This window comes from Myxocyprinus asiaticus, chromosome 10 (assembly GCF_019703515.2).
Source record: "Myxocyprinus asiaticus isolate MX2 ecotype Aquarium Trade chromosome 10, UBuf_Myxa_2, whole genome shotgun sequence".
Taxonomy (NCBI): Eukaryota; Metazoa; Chordata; class Actinopteri; order Cypriniformes; family Catostomidae; genus Myxocyprinus; species Myxocyprinus asiaticus.
The window spans coordinates 43,624,909-43,643,745 of record NC_059353.1 but is presented as its reverse complement, the minus strand read 5'-3'; the positions used below and the strand labels follow the sequence as shown (position 1 = coordinate 43,643,745).

The 18,837-nt window shown below is 35.5% G+C and overlaps 1 protein-coding gene across 1 annotated transcript in view; it reads left to right on the top strand.

The window, feature by feature from the left end:
- The window catches only part of LOC127447378 (dual specificity calcium/calmodulin-dependent 3',5'-cyclic nucleotide phosphodiesterase 1A-like), an 85,720-nt gene that overhangs the window by 10,364 nt on the left and 56,519 nt on the right, over nt 1–18,837 (top strand). The window lies entirely within an intron of this gene.

Sequence of the window (18,837 nt, the reverse complement as noted above, 5' to 3'; positions counted from 1 at the left end):
ATGGTGCCATTGCCACCTCCATGATGTGGGGGTTGTGTAATGTGTAAGGATCTGTTATGCTACTGCAAAGGATGCAGCTAAAATCCTGATTAAGTGGGGTGATGAAGTAGGGCTGGGATGCACTGACGATTAAATCAGAATTGAAAAAGAATTAATAAGAATTCTGTTTATAGAAATGGAATACACAGAGCAAAACAATGCTGCAAAAAGGCACAGAGGGCTCTGCAGCAGCATTTAAAGTGAAAAGTTGTGCTTGTTACAAAAAACATATTAGGGAAGACTTTAAGCCAGTGAAATGTACCAGACAGGCAAAAGTTGTGCATAACCACAGAAAACAAGGCATGCGCTAATGACAACAACAATGTTTAAAAGGATAGTTCACCTAAAAATGACAATTCTGTCATCATTTACTCACCCTTGACTCCCTGAATCGAAATTGAATTGAATCATAATTTATAATAATAATTATATTTATTTATCACACATTATACATTTGCACATATACAGTGAAATTATTTTTTTCACATATCCCAGCTAAGCTGGGGTCAGAGTGCAGGGTCAGCCATGATACGGTGCCCCTGGAGCAGATAGGGTCAAGGGCCTTGCTCAAGGGCCCAACAGTGGCAACTTGGCAGTGCTGGGGCTTGAACCCCCGACCGTCTGATCAGTAACCCAGAGCCTTAGCTGCTGAGCCACCACTGCCCTCGAAAGCTGCCTAAAGAATCCCACCTCTGATCAAGGAACTAGAGAGCTATTGACATCACAATCCAGCTCTATCACCTATGGGCCAATGAGCATGGTTTGTTCTAAACCCATAACCCTAAGTATTGAACTTTTGCAATCTATTCAGTCTGAACTGTTAAATGTACTCACTGAGCACTTTATTAGGAACACTATGGTACTAATAAAGTGCCCAACATGGTCTTCTTCTGTTGTAGCACATCCACCTCAAGGTTTGACGTGTTTACAGAGTGGTTATCTGAGTTACCGTAGCCTTTCTGTCAGCTCGAACCAGTCTGCCCATTCTACTCTCTCTCATTTCCATCCACAGAACTGCCGTTCTCTGTATGTTTTTTTTTGTTTTTGGCACCATTCTTTGTAAACTTTTAGAGACTGTTGTGCATGAAAATCCCAGGAGATCAACAGTTACAGAACAACTCAAAACAGCCCATCTGGCACCAACAATCATGCCACAGTTGAAATCGCCAAAATCAAAATTTCCCCCCCATTCTGATTGTTGATGTGAACATTAACTGAAGCTCCTGACCCGTATCTGCATGGTTTTTGCACTGCTGCAACACAATTGGTTGATTACAGTGCATCCGGAAAGTATTCACAGCGCTTCACTTTTTCCACATTTTGTTATGTTACAGCCTTATTCCAAAATGGATTAAATTCATTATTTTCTTCAAAATTCTACAAACAATACCCCATAATGACAATGTGAAAGAAGTTTGTTTGAAATCTTGAATACTTTCCGGATGCGCTGTAGATAGTGGCATGAATAAGCAGATGTACAGGTGTTCCTAATAAAGTTTTCAGTAAGTGTAGTGGCTCCATTTAAACTATATTTTGTATGTAATTCCAGTCTTAAACTGTGCACTAACCAGACACGGCGCGATAAAATGACAAGTGAGATTTTTTTACCACAACGACAACAGGATGATTTTTCGATCTCTTATTCTCTGTTTATGCTACTTATTGCTGGGTAGGCCTGCCAAAGTGAAATCTCATTGGCCCAAAGTCAGTTTTGATTGGCTGTGATTGTGCCATGTCACACAGCAGTTTCGCGTTTAGTGTGGATAGAAAATAGTTTATCGCTGGAAACTTGTTGCATCGCACCATGGTTAGAAAATTTTTGTGTGCTATTGATTTATTGTTTTTAATTTAATTTATTGATTTTATTGTAAATTTTTGAACAAATTTCAAATTAAATTTGGAAAATCTCTCATTGACTTGAATGTTCACTATTCAACCAAACCAACAGCAGTGATGTTGTCACAGTTTTTGTATGCTTTGTGGTCTTCTTTCTTAAATCTATTTGCATACTGAATTGTGATTGGTCTTATCTTATTTGCATATATTTAACCATCTACTATACACAAGTATGTGAAAGCAGAGGCTTCTAGCTATGCAAGGTGAATTACTTTTTTTGTTGTGTTCCAAAATGTGTCAGACTGCAATTCCTAACACAACGCAAGTACATGTGGTAATCTCAACACTGCCATTAGGGACGGTATAACGGACATTAGTGTGAACTGTCCACTTCTACGGTGAGTTTCAAGCAAACTTCTGTTTTATGGCGGAGCAACAGTTAAAGTCAATATATTTAGAGCAACTTTTCTGAATAAAAACACATCCAGTTAACGGCTCATACTTTTGAATGTAACTTTATCGCCCCCTTGATTGAGTACAAAGGTTACCTCCACAGTAACACAAGAACACACACTGAACGGATGTTCAACCAGACAGTGCACTGGCACTAGCATTTGCATACGCCTACTTGCGTGAAGTATGTTTCTGGCCTTATAACTGTCTTTACACTGCACAATGTGTTGATTTTTGTGTGTTGCTGACTGAAAACGACAAATGGCTCTGATGTAGCATTTTTTTTATTTACTCAAAACCAAAGCCTAAAACCTAAACATACCTACAACTAAACAACTATTGTTTTGGTGCCTTGCAAGCACTGGTATTTTCTTCAGGAAATACAAATGTAGTTGAAATAGAAATCCATATTGAGTGAATAATAGCCAAATAATAGCCCTAATTAATTTGAAATAATTGTCATTCAAGGTACTTCAATAGTACAGATTTTGTACATAAAACGTGTCAGTGCACTCTCTCTCTCTCTTTCTCTCTCTATCTCTCTCACTCACACACACAAAGCACTACAGACTTTGAAGGGCCCTGATGCCTTCACTGGCCACCCTCTCTGTGGAAACCTCTGTCAAGCTCTTATGTGAAGGCCAATCAGAGCAGTCGAGCTCGGGTAAAGTGGCCCTCACACACCCCCACATTACTGCCTCTGATGCTAAACACTCGCCTGCTCTCAGTAACAGGCCCGCATTTATAAAACGCAAGCTGAGAGGTGCTACTCAGCAATGGCCTTTCTTCAAAACACAGCTCTCCACTATCAGTTAGGCAGACCCCAGTGTGTGTACTGTAGAACATATGAGTACAGCGACGTCTCTGCATCAGTATTCAGCTCAGAAGTCAATCAGTCATGTCAAAGGTGTTATTTATTTATTTATTTTATTTTTTCTCCCTAATTTGGAATGCCCAATTCGCAATGCGCTCTATGTCCTCGTGGTGGCGTAGTAACTCGCCTCAATACGGGTGGCGGAGGACGAATCTCAGTTGCCTCTGCGTTTGAGAACATCAGTCCGTGCATCTTATCACGTGGCTTGTTTAGCGCATAACCACGGAGACATAGCGCGTGTGTGGGCTTCACGCTATTCTCCGCAGCATCCACGCACAACTCACCATGCGCCCCACCGAGAGCGAACCACATAATAGCGACCACAAGGCGATTACCCCATGTGACTCTACCCTCCCTAGCAACCGGGTCAATTTGGTTGCATAGGAGACCTGGCTGGAGTCACTCAGCATGCCCTGGATTTGAACTCATGACTCCAGGGGTGGTAGACAGCGTCTTTACTCGCTGAGCTACCCAGGCCCCGTCAAAGGTGTTATTAATGAAAAACAGTAGTTACTGTAATTGGATGAATCTAACAAAGCATGTCAAGATCACATTTCACCCCAAAATCAAAAGATAGAAATATGAAAGTATATTTAACTTAGCCACTATTTTAGGACAATTAAAATTGCTTTCATTGTGACAGTATTTTCATTACAATAAAGGCAAGGCAAGTTTATTTGTATATCACATTTCATACACCATGGTTATTCAAGTCCTTTACTGTGATGGACTTGCTATTAGAATTACCCAGCAAATCACAACATTAATGTCCGAAGCCACAAAACACAAGACGGTCTCTTTTATTAAGACTCGCTCAAGCAAGTATAAGGATTACGCCCAACCTCTCCATTGGTAAATAATGAAAAAGTCAAACATTCAGCAAATATTTCATTCAGGTCAGATGCAACAAAAAAAGTTTTACACAATATTCAAAGTCACAAAAGTTGCATTTACTTCAGCCTCAACCTTTTCAGAGGCTGACTCACAGCAAGCATGACCAGGACTATACACTTCAAATTAACTAACAAAGGACTGACTAAACAAGACACACACTGAATTTAAAGGAGGTGGCCAGCACCATATACAGGGGGAATGAAAAAGCACAAAATTACACAAACCCTAACATCACATGTCCTTGGAACAAACATTGTACATCAACTAAAATCAGATCCATGGAAATAATTTTAGCTAATGTAAAAAGCATTCTGTTAGACAAAATCACATTTACTCAAGAGTCCAACAGTTGGTATTCCATCCACCACTTAAAACATTTCAGTTATCTGTTTGCAACTCTTTGCTGCTGGACCAGTCCACCTTGAAACGCCCACAGCAGGTACCAAACATTTTAATCAAAGAAATGGTAACAGATCTAGAGCCTGTTTTAAAGTTGTATTTTAGTAATGAGTTGTAGTGTTTTAATCATGTTCTTAGTAACATTTTAGTCAAAAGGATTTTTAACTGGTTTTAATCATATTTTCCTTTAAGCCAGCTAACTAAGCCTGTGCACTGACTCGGTATAAAGATGGTAAACCAAACCAGTGTTGCAGTGTGCTTTCATTTATTTATAAGTCCAAACATAAAGTATATGTTCAGCCTAAATCACGGCAGTCATATTTACATGGAAATAATAAAGAAAATAAAAGATACATAAGTTAATTTTAAAATCTCTTAAAAACAAGAAAAAAATATGAAATTTAAAAAGGGAACTTGTGTGAGAGTTCGGCCACACCCCCCCATTCATTTGTTTTGACTTTTGACAATATTTTAATTACAATTAGGCACGCCCTATTTCAGTTTACTGTTATGGAGAAAAAATCTTATTCTAATGAGATTTAATATTGTTTTTATATTACAATATTTTGTATTATAACAGTATTTATAAAGTATTTTTACATCATGGTAGTATTTGTTGTACTGCCTTTTTATTCTAATTTAAATCAAATAATTATTGTATTACCTTTATTTAATGTTGGCTAATGCAGCAAAATATAGTAAAAATGAGGATTTAATCAGAATCACCAATACTTTCATGAAAATGTTTAATTGTCATGAAAGTTATGTGACAATGAAAGTTTATTTAACTTGAAGAAAATTAAACCTATTTTAGATTTAATATTTATTTCCATTTTTTTATTTTATTTATTTTTTTTACTATATTTTTGTATTTAATGGTTGTATTAAATACACTGCCTTTTAAATGAAAGAATCATAGCACGTTTGAATACAGTAAAATATTTAAAAAATACAGTTTTGCAGTAATGAGGATCTAATCAGAATCATCATTATTCTCATGATAAATGCTTTGTCATAAAATAAATGAAATCTCTACGTAAAGTAGACTTAATGTTCTTGCTAAATATTATAATTTTTCTCCTTTGGGGTGATTTGTGGGTAAAATGTGACCTGAACATTTTATTTATTTTTTTCAAGATTGTGGGTGGGATTACACCTCCAGATGCTGGTAAATGGTTGTTTAGAAGTGTACAAGATATATTCAAACACAATTAGTCCCATGAGATGAACTTGGTGGTGACAGCTGGTTACACCTCACAGTGCAGGAAACAATCAATCAAACTAATTATTCCTGAAGTGCTTTAAGCACTGGGTGTTCAGCATGCTGTCAGTTATGGATAATGTATTGTGTTCTTATGATTAATTGACTCTCACTGCTCTAAAGCTACTTGACATGGATCCTTATACAAATCTTTGTTCATGTTCTGTCATGGAGAATGTGAGTTTTGTATCCACTAGAGGCCCCCATTAAACTATTCCAACAAAGTAAATTGAGAACATTAACGTGGATCATTGTTAGGGAAGCTACTTTTAAACTGTAGCTTTGTTCCAAGATACAACAGTCAAGCTACGCTTCTGAATATGTTAGCTCAACAAATTACTTAAAAAAAGTGTCTAACTGCATTGAAGCTTGTTGAAAGGGGGAATATAGTTTCAGGTACTGCATATAACTATTGGATGACATAATTTATAATGTCATCAGAGCCGTCTTTTTTATGGCATAAAACATGAGAATTAATGAACAATTTTACACTAATTTGCTCAATTTAAACTTGGCCTACATACAACTAATAAGATTAGAAATTATTTTTATTTACACTACCAATTCGAAAACAGTAATGGACAGCAGCATATAACTAAATATAATGCTAAAATAAGAAACCTTAAATGCCAAGTGGGAACTTAGTGAATCATTTTGTAAATCAGTTTATTTACATGAACTGTCTGAACAAACTGATTCACACAATGAATAAAGACTTTCCAATGGCATGTTCCAATATTAATTTGGCTCGCTTGGCCATTAAAAACGTTTGTTAAATTACATGGCTACTTGTTGGAAACAAATACTGCCACCCGACTGAAAAATGTAAGTGAGGTCTTGCGCCAGTCCACTCTAATTTTCAATTGTTTTCTTATGTAAACGTGATAGACGGACATCTTTGACCACTGCGCCACGTTTTGCTGATTTTTTCAGCATCTCGCAGAAGAGCGCCAATTTTTTAACAAGACACTGTTTACGTCCACACTGATAAATTCTCGTTTAAAAATTGATCTTTTTCTCTACGTTTTGGCCTTCCGTCCACACTGAGACAGCATTTTTGACAGCAAAAACTGAGCTTTTCGAAAATGCTCTCCCAAGTGGATATATTTGAAAATGCATCTTCGCGTTGTAGTGTGGACAGGGGAAACGTAGATCTAAAAACGATAAAGTATTTTTGTCATGAGATGCAGTCATGTGATCCATTCAACCCAAAACAATCAAGACTGCAGCCTATGTTGTAGTTGCGTTGTTGTGCCTGCTTCTCCTTTGATAGTGTTGCTAAAGATAAATGTTACTTTGTGCAACCTTCACATTGCATTCCTTCAAAGGCGATGGGAAGTTTACTCGGAAATGCTGTCCGGCGACGGAACACAAGGACAATTGCGTTTCAGACCGTACATGGAACGGCGGTTTTTTTTTTTACATGCGATTTAGGGGTTTCCATATGTTTAAGTGTGGACGAGCAACTTTTGGAAAACGCTTGAAAACGGCAGTGTGGACGGAGAGCGTTTCAAAAACGAAAACGCAGTTTTCAAATCTATCCAGATAAATGTGGACGTAGACCAAGACGGAAATCGGAAATGTGTGTGTTCTATCTGGGATATCTATGTTTTACCAACTGTTGCAAGGGGAACCATTGCATTTACTAATTTACAAATAAAAAGAAATGCACATTTTCTTTTCAAACAGTATTTTTGGTTTTAGCTAAAACACGGCACAGCCACTTCACAGACTTGAAAAGCTTGCTCTGACTGACCTTTACCATTAGAGCAACAGCTGTTCGTAAGGGTGCTGAGTGTATATAACTGTGTTAAGGGCTTTACAGGGGATGTAAAAGGTGGCATTGTGTTGTCCCTCTGTATCAGAAAACACAATAGAAAAGAGTGGATTTCCATGAGCATCATTAAATGACGAGTGTGGAGTAGCCATCCAACACATTCTCATTAGCTGTTTGTGTGTATAGAATTAATAAAATGGATGGTTCCAATGATGGTTCCGATAATTCTGACTGGATTTGTGTACGTTTGAGGCGGGGGAAACCTGTTTGAAAACCGGTTATTCATTTTCAGTTTTTTCAATATAATAATCGTTCCATTTGGCAGAAATTACACACTTTACCTTTAAAAAGCCAATTGTAGAGCCCAATGAGCCCAAGTAAGCGCACCTTTCAATATGTTTAGAGTGTCGCACTGTATGTGTTTTAAACCTATTTTTTAAAATTTGACATTTTCACAGTAGACAGTCTAGATATTTCTGCTGTGTGTTGTGTGGGCTTCTGTCAACAGGTTCGTCGTGCCACCTCTCCAGCAGCTCATTTGCTAAACCATGCTGATGTCTCCTGGCAACTGTGTATTTCCTGTTTGCTGGACATGTATTTATTTCAGGCTGTCTAGAAATTGGCAGATGTTAATGAACAGACAACCGATCCTGCATCAAAAAGGTTTTCAGGTCTTTTGCTGTGTCACATGCGCTTTGCTTGTTTGGGAATGTGTCGCTTATTAATCTACTGCTGCCAGAGAGACGCATGGCAAAAAAGTGAGTGCTTGATTCTGCTTCTTGTCAGAAATAAGCTCCATTCATGCATATGGAGAGGATGAATGCTATGAGTTATTTTATCCACTTCATCTGTATATGTTCTGTACATCACACGTCACTCTATGGCTTTGGTTCTCAACTGGTGGGTTGTGTGATTAAAAATGGTAAAAAAAAAATATATATATATATAAAAATCACAGGTATATTCTAATAGGGTCACGGTCAGCAAGGAACAACATCACTAAATCAAAATAATATTACCAACCTGGTATCATAGTATCACCATGCATAATTAGGGGCTGTTCACACAGATCGCGTTTTTGTGTTTATGTAAACATGCGCTAAGTGGATATTTTTGACCCGTGCACCGCATCTCACTGTTTCTTCAGCGTTTAACAAAAAATGGATTTACAAAATGCCCAGATAGTGTCAAATTTTCAAAACATTTTCATATATACTGTATATAGTCACAGCCAGGGTTAGGGAGTAGCGAAATACATGTAACAGGATTACATATTTAAAACACAAAATATTAGTAACTGTATTCCACTACAGTTACATTTTAAATCATTGTTACAGTTACATTCAAGAGCAGTAGCGGATTTAGGACATGTGCATTTGCCCCCAGGGCGGCATCTTGCGAGGGGCGGCACGAGGCCCCCCACCAACGTCAACAACTTTGGGGGCATGTTGAAGCGGGTTTCAGGTTTAAATTTTGCAATCCGTGGAACATTTGAACAGCAGTGAAATAATTTCTTATGATGTGTTACATTCATTGGAGTAGACAGCGGGTGCTTTCACACTGTTATGAGTGAAAAGGTGGATATGACATCATTGAGGAACTTTCCCTGTGAGAGACTAATAAAGAATCAACAGACAATCAGAAGAAAATGTCATTGTGTACACTTTGTGTTGTTTTAAAGTAAGTTTGAAGCAGGAGAAGCAGTTAACCTTGTGTAAATTGTCAAGTGAACATTTAGCTTTATGCTAAGCTAAAATGGTTTTTCTAGCTCTCTTACATGCACATATTACCAGCCACAATTTAAAAAAAATCCATGTTTGATCATTTATATATATTATTAAGACCTTTGATATTAGGGCAAAGATATACTGCAAAAATCGTATTCTTGATGATATTTTTTTTCCGGTAAAAAATATCTAAATGGTTCAAACAAAATACATTTACTTTGCGTACAATATTCAGGCTTTTTTCAGAAAATGTATTTTTAATATAAGTGTATTTTGTCTTACTGCACTGGCAGATTTTTTTTTTTTACTTATTAACTTTTTTGTATTCAAAACAAGTAAAAAAAAAAGAACAGCCATGCTGACGACGCAACACAGGTAAATTCTATAAGTACATTTTTCACACTTCAGTCATGATACATGTATAATGTATCCATCTTATGGCTATACTGTTAAAACAGTGTGTATTTTAATGTTCATTGAGTGGCCTCATTCACTTCCATTGTAAGGGACTAACTGCAACCACGATTTTTATACAACCAAGAGACAAGTCGAAATTATCAGCAAATTATATGGTCTTATGAGGGAAGAAAAAAAGATTCCCATTTCTTTTGTTCAAACTCCACAGTATTTTGCCTCAAATTCATTTGTCATTTGATAGAAGCTAGCCAAATAAGGCAGGTGCCAACATGGAAAAGTTGCTTAACATTCCCTCATCTTCAAAAACCATAAACATATAAAATAAAAACAAAAACAATGACCAAGCTACATTAAATATGGGTTCAATTGCAGTGAGGATACACATAGTTTGTGCCAAACACGTATTGCTTTGTTGGTTGCCAGGAGTATGAAAATGTTAAAATTCAAGTGCAGTACAGAAACCAAATTTGTCAATTTTCCAATTCAGCCAATGTCATATTTTTGCATATAATTCGGCTGATTCAATTCATGTTAATATTAATACGTTTCAGTGTTTGATTTTGAGGACATTTATTTACTTTTGTACAATGAAACATTTTGGTAGTCATATGTTAGGTTGTTACTTGAAGAGCTTGAATCTCTTGTGACATATGTGCGCCCAGAACAAAAGGCCTGCAGGATAGCTATCTGTGTCCGTATTTAGAAGCCATCCAGTGATCTAAGCAATTTCCTGAGAGCAGTTTAGGGAATTATTTTTCCTTGCTTGTATTATTTTTCCCCCCTCTGCTCTTCATTATTTTTACCACTATTACTTTGTGTTTAGTATCCTCCTGATGTTGACTGGCTAAATAGAGCCGCCTGACTTTGACGTGATTAGATCATGGCCTGGAGAGAGAGAGCAGCTCCCTGACAAACAATTTGCCTGAAAATGAAAGTGTAGCAATGCAATTGCCATTTTCTTACATTCAATCAGTGAAAGCTCGGGGACTCTAATGATTTCAGCCCACAACCAAATACTTTCTTTCTTAAGCAGGCTTTGAAGCCATTTTCTATGTGATTGTAGCAAAACTTGGGAAATGTTGTCACCAAAAACATCACCGTATGTTGAGAGCATCAATACAAAAAGTAAAAAAATGCCCAGTTTCAATTGCAATTATTTTATGACTGCTTTTAGTTCATGGCTGTGGGAAGCTATGAGAAGCTGTATTATATGCCCCTTTCAATTCAAGTTCAAAGTCTGATCATATCTAAGTGGTGCTTGAACGATGTTTTCTAAAGAATAATTCAAATTCAAGAATTAACAGCAAGTATTTCCTTAATTTGAGATGCTAATAAGATCATTTTCCTCCCAATCAATGTTCAGTCAAAAGCCATTCAGCCCATTAGCACAGAGAAACGCAGTCTGAACAGCCTTCAAAATGTCCTTGCATTGTACGAAGTGACATTTTCGATTGCAGAGATGAGTTAATTTTATGTGTGCGCAGCTGTTTTAATAGGACATTCCATTCATACTTTAAATGTCACATAAATTCTCATAATATCATCATCTAAGGAATTTTATCAAAAGGGCTGTTTCCACTAGCAACACACTCTTTAGCCTCATAATGGCAAGAGCAATGTAAAAGGGGCTTGAGTGATGTTTTCCTGAGCCCCCCGTGGGGAATGACTCATGCTTCCCGAGGGCTTTCAGCCGTGGCTCAGTCTTAAAAGAATACACTGCACACAAGCTAATTATCAGCATGTTAGCCTCCGCATGCTCATTAATTTTACGCCCTGCTGTCTCAGACTCTGCACTTTGTGTTCTACTGCCCTACTATAACAATTCTGCCATTTATTTGCACTAGCAGAGCACTAAATTGTTTTGATTTAGGTTACACACAAATAACATTGCAGTGCCATGGCTTTTTAAACTACAGGCCAACTATTTTGATTTTGCAATTATGCGTTTTATCTTGGTCTTTGCCAGTTTTGCACGTTGGGAACGTTTGGATGAATCTCAAGTACCTAAATCTACTCTCATATGTTTAATATGTCTTTAGGATCAATATAATGAAGCAATAAGCCACAAGTGGCCATGCATAAAAAATAATTTACCATGGCATAATGTGAAACGGATGCTCTTTTAGCATAAATCTAACAAAATTAGAAAAAAAAAACCATCGGCATATCAGAAATAAACATGAAAACAGCAATATGAAAAACCAATGTTTCTTTTAAATAATTAATTAGTAACACACTTTGTAAATTTAAATGCACAATCCAGAAATAATAATAGCCACAAAAGGGTTGGCACTCCTAAGGACGTGTCATATTAAATGTATATATTCAGACTAGTTCTCAAGTTAATGTGGACAAAAAAATGCAATAAATGGACATGACACATACCTGTAGGCTACCTGATGAGGGAAACCATCCAGAACACTTTGAAACCAGCAGACTTGGGTTTGATATCCATCAGTGCTGCTTGATTGATTAAATTAAGATTGAAATTGCAATATGGCTTTGTATTATTACTAAAAAGGCTGTTTTAAATAACAAAAACAAAAATTCAAAAATGTTTAAGAAGTTTTTTTCATATCAGTCATCATATTATCATATTTATTATTTTTTTAAATTTTTTAAATTTTTTTTTTTTTGTATCTTTTTTATTTGTTTTATCTTTTATTCATCTTTTATTGTGGCTTTCTTTAAAATTTTGGCCAGTCTTGAGTTCAACCGATCCAATCCATGCTCAATGGAAATTATTTATTGTTAGAACAGTGAAAAGGCTTTTGTATCTCTTTGTACATTATTAAAGCATTCCTAAGTAAAACAGTGATCTGATGACAAAATTAGGTAAGTGGCAAATTTTCATTATCAACCTATAGTTTTTTGTTAAAATCGGTATCGTATTGGCCAAAAATGTTCCTATCGGTGCATCCATAGTTATGGTTTATTCTTAAAAAAACATTATCTGAAAACAATTCTTAATATCCTATGCATATAAAACAAGATGCCCTCCTATAAATGCATCTTGTTTTAAGGATGTTTAGAAAAACTGATTAATCATTTTTTTAATTTCTTTTTACAGTGTAAAACCTCCAAACTTCCTGTGTTTTTGTTTTTTGCTGTTATAAACTGGCAGCAACAGCAATATGACAAAAGACACCAATGTTCAATACAAAACTGTTTGCAGTCTGAACTAATATGTTCATGATAATAATAATAATGAATGCTTATGATGACCTATATTGCCAGCAAGCAATGAAATAGCAGCAGAATTTAAACTTTTTGTATCGCTAAAATAGCTGGAAGGTAGGGATGGGACGATATGGTTATCTCACGATTCAGTTTGATATACTATATGATGTTTACGATTCTCTGTAATCTTGATTTGATATAATAACATTTAAATGACAAAGTATGAAATTATTTTTTTTAAATGTTTGCGCAAAATGCACATTATAATTTCTCATCAAAACAATATATACAGTATAATATACATATATATACTCTTAGTATTTTTAATAATAAGAGTTTCTCATATACCTTTCTCTGTAAAAAAAAAAGATCACAAATATATAACCTTCGAAAATAGGATGCATTCAGGCTGATCAGGTGCAGAACAAGCAATAGAACTAAAATGAATCTGTCCTGAAAAAGTATGTGAAAGTGTATGTTTATTTTTTTAATAATTTGTTTGTCATCATTATTATAGTCACATTTGAACTTTTTTAAAAATATGAAAAATCTACATTCTATTAATTAATATTATATCGTAAAATTGTATATAAATTATAATAATGATATGAGCTATCAATGTTTGAAATAAAGTTTACAATTTACAATTAATAACATTGAGTTTACATTCATTTTAATTACAAGTGCTAAAAAGGTTACGTCACTTTAAGAGAGCAACACATCTCATAGAGTCGCACACACAGTGTTCCAGTTTATTAACGAGAGGGAAGTCTTTGTTTTTTAGTGTATCTGTGCTATTTGTGATTAAAATTAATATTTCTTTTTACTTTTTTATTAGACTGTAAAGAACAGAAAGGATATTAAAAACTTATTCAATGAGAAGTAGAGTGCAATTTCATCTTTGATGGACACACATTACACGGAAGAAATGTTCTGTTTTAATCTCAAGCACTTTCTAACAAAACAAACCAATTTTCCAGGTATTCCAGTTCTTACATTTCTAAAAGCTAAATTCAAGCACTTTAAGCACAAGGACTTTGTGCAAACCCTGTAAACAGTGTATAAGTGCCGTAGGGGTAAAAATCAAGCGATAGAGAGATTATGATGTTTGATGAGTCATTTCATTTATGATCGTATGGACAGAAAACAATGTTGCAAATTTCAAAATATCGAGTTGTGCCTTGATATGGTTCTTAATTGTTTTGTCTCGCGATATATCAGAATTTGATTTATCATTCCATCCCTACTGAAATGGGCACTACCATCTCACAGGACCTGAAGTGGGAGACCCACATTGACTCCACTGCGAAAAAGGCCCAGCGGAGTTTGTACCTCCTTCGCCAGTTGAGGAAGTTCAACCTGCCACAGGTGCTGCTGATACAGTTCTACTCAACGGTCATTGAGTCTGTCCTCTGCACTTCAATAACTGTCTGGTTTGGTTCAGCTACAAAATCAGACGTCAGAAGACTACAAAGGGCGGTTCGGACTGCTGCGAGGATTATTGGTTGCCCCCCCCCCCCCCACCCCTTCAAGAACTATACACTCCCAGAGTGAGGAAAAAGGCTGGAAAAATCACTCTGAACCCCAATCACCCTGCCCACTACCTTTTTGAACTGTTACCTTCTGGCCGACGCTTCAGAGCTCTGAACACCAGAACCGTAAGGTACAGGATCAGTTTTTTCCTCCAGGCTATCCATCTCATGAACAGTTAAAACTGCCCCATTGAGCAATAATTATGTGCAATACACAGCTTAGTCTTTTTATATTATCCAACACATCCTACCTCTTCTGCCATTACATTCCATTGCACTGTACATAACCGATTTGTATTTAGATTTGCACTACGTATGTGTATGTGTGTGTGTATGTATGTATGTGTGTATTTGTATGTGTGTGTGTGTATGTGCATGTGTGTGTATATGTACAGTATGTATATGTATGCATGTGTGTGTATGTATGTATGTATGTATATATATATATATATATATATATATATATATATATATATATATATATATATATATATATATATATATAGTCTATTGTGTATTCTATATATACTTTTTTCTTTTCAATATTTATCTATTTTTATTCAATTTAAATCATTTTTTTAAAGTCTTGTTGCTGTTGACTTTGTATTGTTGTGCACTGGAAGCTCCTGTCACCAAGACAAATTCCTTGTATGTGTAAGCATACTTGGCAATAAAGCTGATTCTGATTCTGATTCTGATTCTGAAAGTGGTTTATACCGGAAGTGGTGAATATTCAAGTTTGAAAATGGCCATGGGCAAAAAACTTTGAGATATAAGGTGCATACTTTGGAAAATGATGACGTTATGAATTGGAAAATAGTTTTCTACTGGAATCCTACAGTATTAGTGTGAACGTGGCTTAACTTTACTCTGTTTGCGGTTGCTATAGACATGGTGCGTTAGTCAAAGATGTCCATCTAGCACATGTTACATAGAAAAACAGTTCAGCTCAGACAATCTCAAAAACACATTCAGTATGAACAGCCCCTTAATATAGAATGCGCAGTGTGTGCAGAATGTTCTGCATTTTACGGATTCAAATGTGGCTCATCCAGTCATAATTTAGAGTCGTAACTATCTGAATTATATATATATATAACAAAAGCACTTACAGGAATGCATCTGTCTATCTATTGAATTCATAAGGAATGCATTAAAACTAATTCTTGAAACACTTTAGACAAATAAACATTTTAATTACTCCAGGAAAACTATAGCTTGTAACACACCAGTGAACCTGGAGAATGAAGTCACACTGTAGCAGTTTTGTGTGGGAGGTTGCAAGTTTGTGAGATTTTGACACATTTATGGAGTAGTGAAGAGAGAAATCTCATACTCTCATACTGACTGTTTTCTTTTGTTTTTTTTTTTTTTTTTTTAAATTGAGATTACTGACACATGTCTAGACTGTTTTAAAATACAATAGCAAGACCTTCAATAAATAGTGCATCTGTATTATGGCATAAATGTTGTTAATCATGAGGTGATGGAGTCATTTCAGAGCAAGAATGGGAAAAGCAGTTTGTTGCCATAGCCACCAAAAAATTATTTGTGGTGCAATGCGTGTTCTACCTGATGTTAATCTAGAAAATGTTGATACAAAATGCTGAAAGCATTTTAAAAGACTTACTTAAAAATATAGATTTAGAGTTGTATGAAATAAATGAAAATACAAATGTTGGTAATGAAGTAATGACAAGATTCTGTACTTTTTTTCTTTTTCTTTTTTTTTGGACACACCTTTACATGTGCAATCTACTAAACATACTACAGATACTATTTACAAAGTAAATAAAAATCAACATTGAAATATGTCTACATTTGTGAAAAGGTAAGTAAATGAATAGGTTTATATTTTAGTTAGTATTTTGAATTCATTTCAATTCAGTTTTCCAGATTAGTGGCATCAAATCTTTTACAGATAATTTGAGTTTTGTTTAGGGTGCTTAGTTGCAAGTTGAATAAATATTCATGAACAGAGTTGTTTTTTCCGCTTTATGTGTTTTGAGTCTTTCAAAATAATCAGTATTTATTACTTATCGGTACTGAGTGTTTTCTGTACAACCAGTCACAGACACCGCTGTGCAATTATTTGAATCTGATTTTTCACACTGGTCTGTAATTATAGTATCATTTATTTCTAATAAATAAATGGTACATAAACACAAAAGGAAATGTGATTGGTCGCTTTACATGTCTGTCAGACACACCCTTCCTGTCAAAGGCGGTTCTTTGCCAGAATAAACTGCAGTGTAGACCAGACTTTATGCCAGTAGTCAAAAGTCTGGCAATGCAAGACTAATCTTATCATGATACTTCCAAGCATTTCATGCTGGATGGTGGTGACCTTTGACCTTTATCTGTTATCATGAGGAGGTCATCAGAGAATAGGTGTGATTTGACTGAAGCTCGTTCTAAACTGGACAAACAATCATTTCTGTAAATATCTTGCATGAAGAAAGCATGCAAACCTCAGTGTGATTAAACCTCATATTATTTTCACATGCCATCTCTGGTGTGGTACCCAATGGGAATAGATTAACCTTTCCTTTTGTGCCTCTAAGGAAATAAAAAAATCCTGTGTTAAAAAGGCTGTGTTAGATTCATCTCTCTTTGATCCCTTCATAGGCTACTTCTATGCAGACTATATATGTATATGTATATATACAGATGAAGTCATTAAAACTCATTTTTCAATACAGATTTAATATTAGCAAACTATAGTTTTGGCAAGTTGTTTAGGATATCTACTTTATGTATGACACAAATATTTTTTCCAACAATTGTTTACAGACAGATTGTTTCACTTTTAATTTACTTTAATTGATTATATCACAATTTCAGTGGGTCAGAAGTTTACATACACTAAGTTAACTGTGCCTTTAAGCAGCTTGGAAAATTCCAGAAAATGATGCCAAGCCTTTAGACAATTAGCTTCTGATAGGAGGTGTACTGAATTGGAGGTGTACCTGTGGAGGTATTTTAAGGCCTACCTTCAAACTCAGTAACTCTTTGCTTGACATCATGGGAAAATCTAAATAAATCAGCCAAGACCTCAGACAAAAAAAATGTCCTCTGGTCTAATGAAACAAAAAGTGAACTGTTTGGCCATAATGACCATCATTATGTTTGGAGGAAAAAGGGTGAGGCTTGAGAGCCAAAGAACACCATCCCAACAGTGAAGCATGGGGGTGGCAGCATCATGTTGTGGGGGTGCATTGCTGCAGGAGGGACTGGTGCACTTCACAAAATAGATGGCATCATGAGGAAGAAAAATTATGTGGATATATTGAAGCAACATCTCAAGACATCAGCCAGGAAGTTAAAGCTCAGTCGCAAATGGGTCTTCCAAATGGACAATGACCCCAAGCATACCTCCAAAGTTGTGGCAAAATGGCTTAAGGACAACAAAGTCAAGATATTGGAGTGGCCATCACAAAGCCCTGACCTCAGTCCGATAGAAAATTTGTGGGCAGAACTGAAAAAGCGTGTGCGAGCAAGGATGCCTACAAACCTGACTCAGTTACACCAGTTCTGTCTGGAGGAATGGGCCAAAATTCCAGCAGCTTATTGTGAGAAGCATGTGGAAGGCTGCCCAAGTTTGACCCAAGTTAAACAATTTAAAAGCAATGATACCAAATACTAACAAAGTGCATGTAAACTTCTGACCCACTGGGAATGTGATGAAAGAAATAAAGCTGAAATAAATCATTCTCTCAACTATTATTCTGACATTTCACATTCTTAAAATAAAGTAGTGATCCTAACTGACGTAAGACAGGGAATGTTTTCTATGATTAAATATCAGGAATTGTGAAAAAAGGTGTATGTAAACTTCTGACTTCAATATATATATATATATATATATATATATATATATACAGTACTGTGCAAAAGTTTTAGGCACTTGTGAAAAATGTTGCATAGTGAGGATATCTTCAGAAATAATACTATAAATAGTTTTCATTTAACAATTAATGTCATACAAAGTCCAGTAAACATAAAAAATCTAAATCAGTGTTTGTTGTGACAACCTCCACCTTCAAAACAGCCCCAATTCTCCTAGGTACACCTGGTCACAGTTTTTCTTGGTTGTTGGCAGATAGGATGTTCCAAGCTTCTTGGAGAAATTTCCACAGTTCTTCTATCTATTTTGGCTGTCTCAATTGTTTCTGTCTCTTCATGTAATCCCAGACTGACTCAATGATGTTGAGATCTGGGCTCTGTGGGGGCCATACATAATATATATATATATATATATATATATATATATATATATATATATATATATATATATATATATATATACGTATGTGAACATTTTTGTGCAAAGACAAATTAGTCTTTGATCAGTTTTTTTTTTTCAAGTTTTCAGTTTATTCAAATGTACAGTTTGAACCGATTCACAATAATTAATTGTCAGTTCAAATGGAAGAATATTTTTTCAT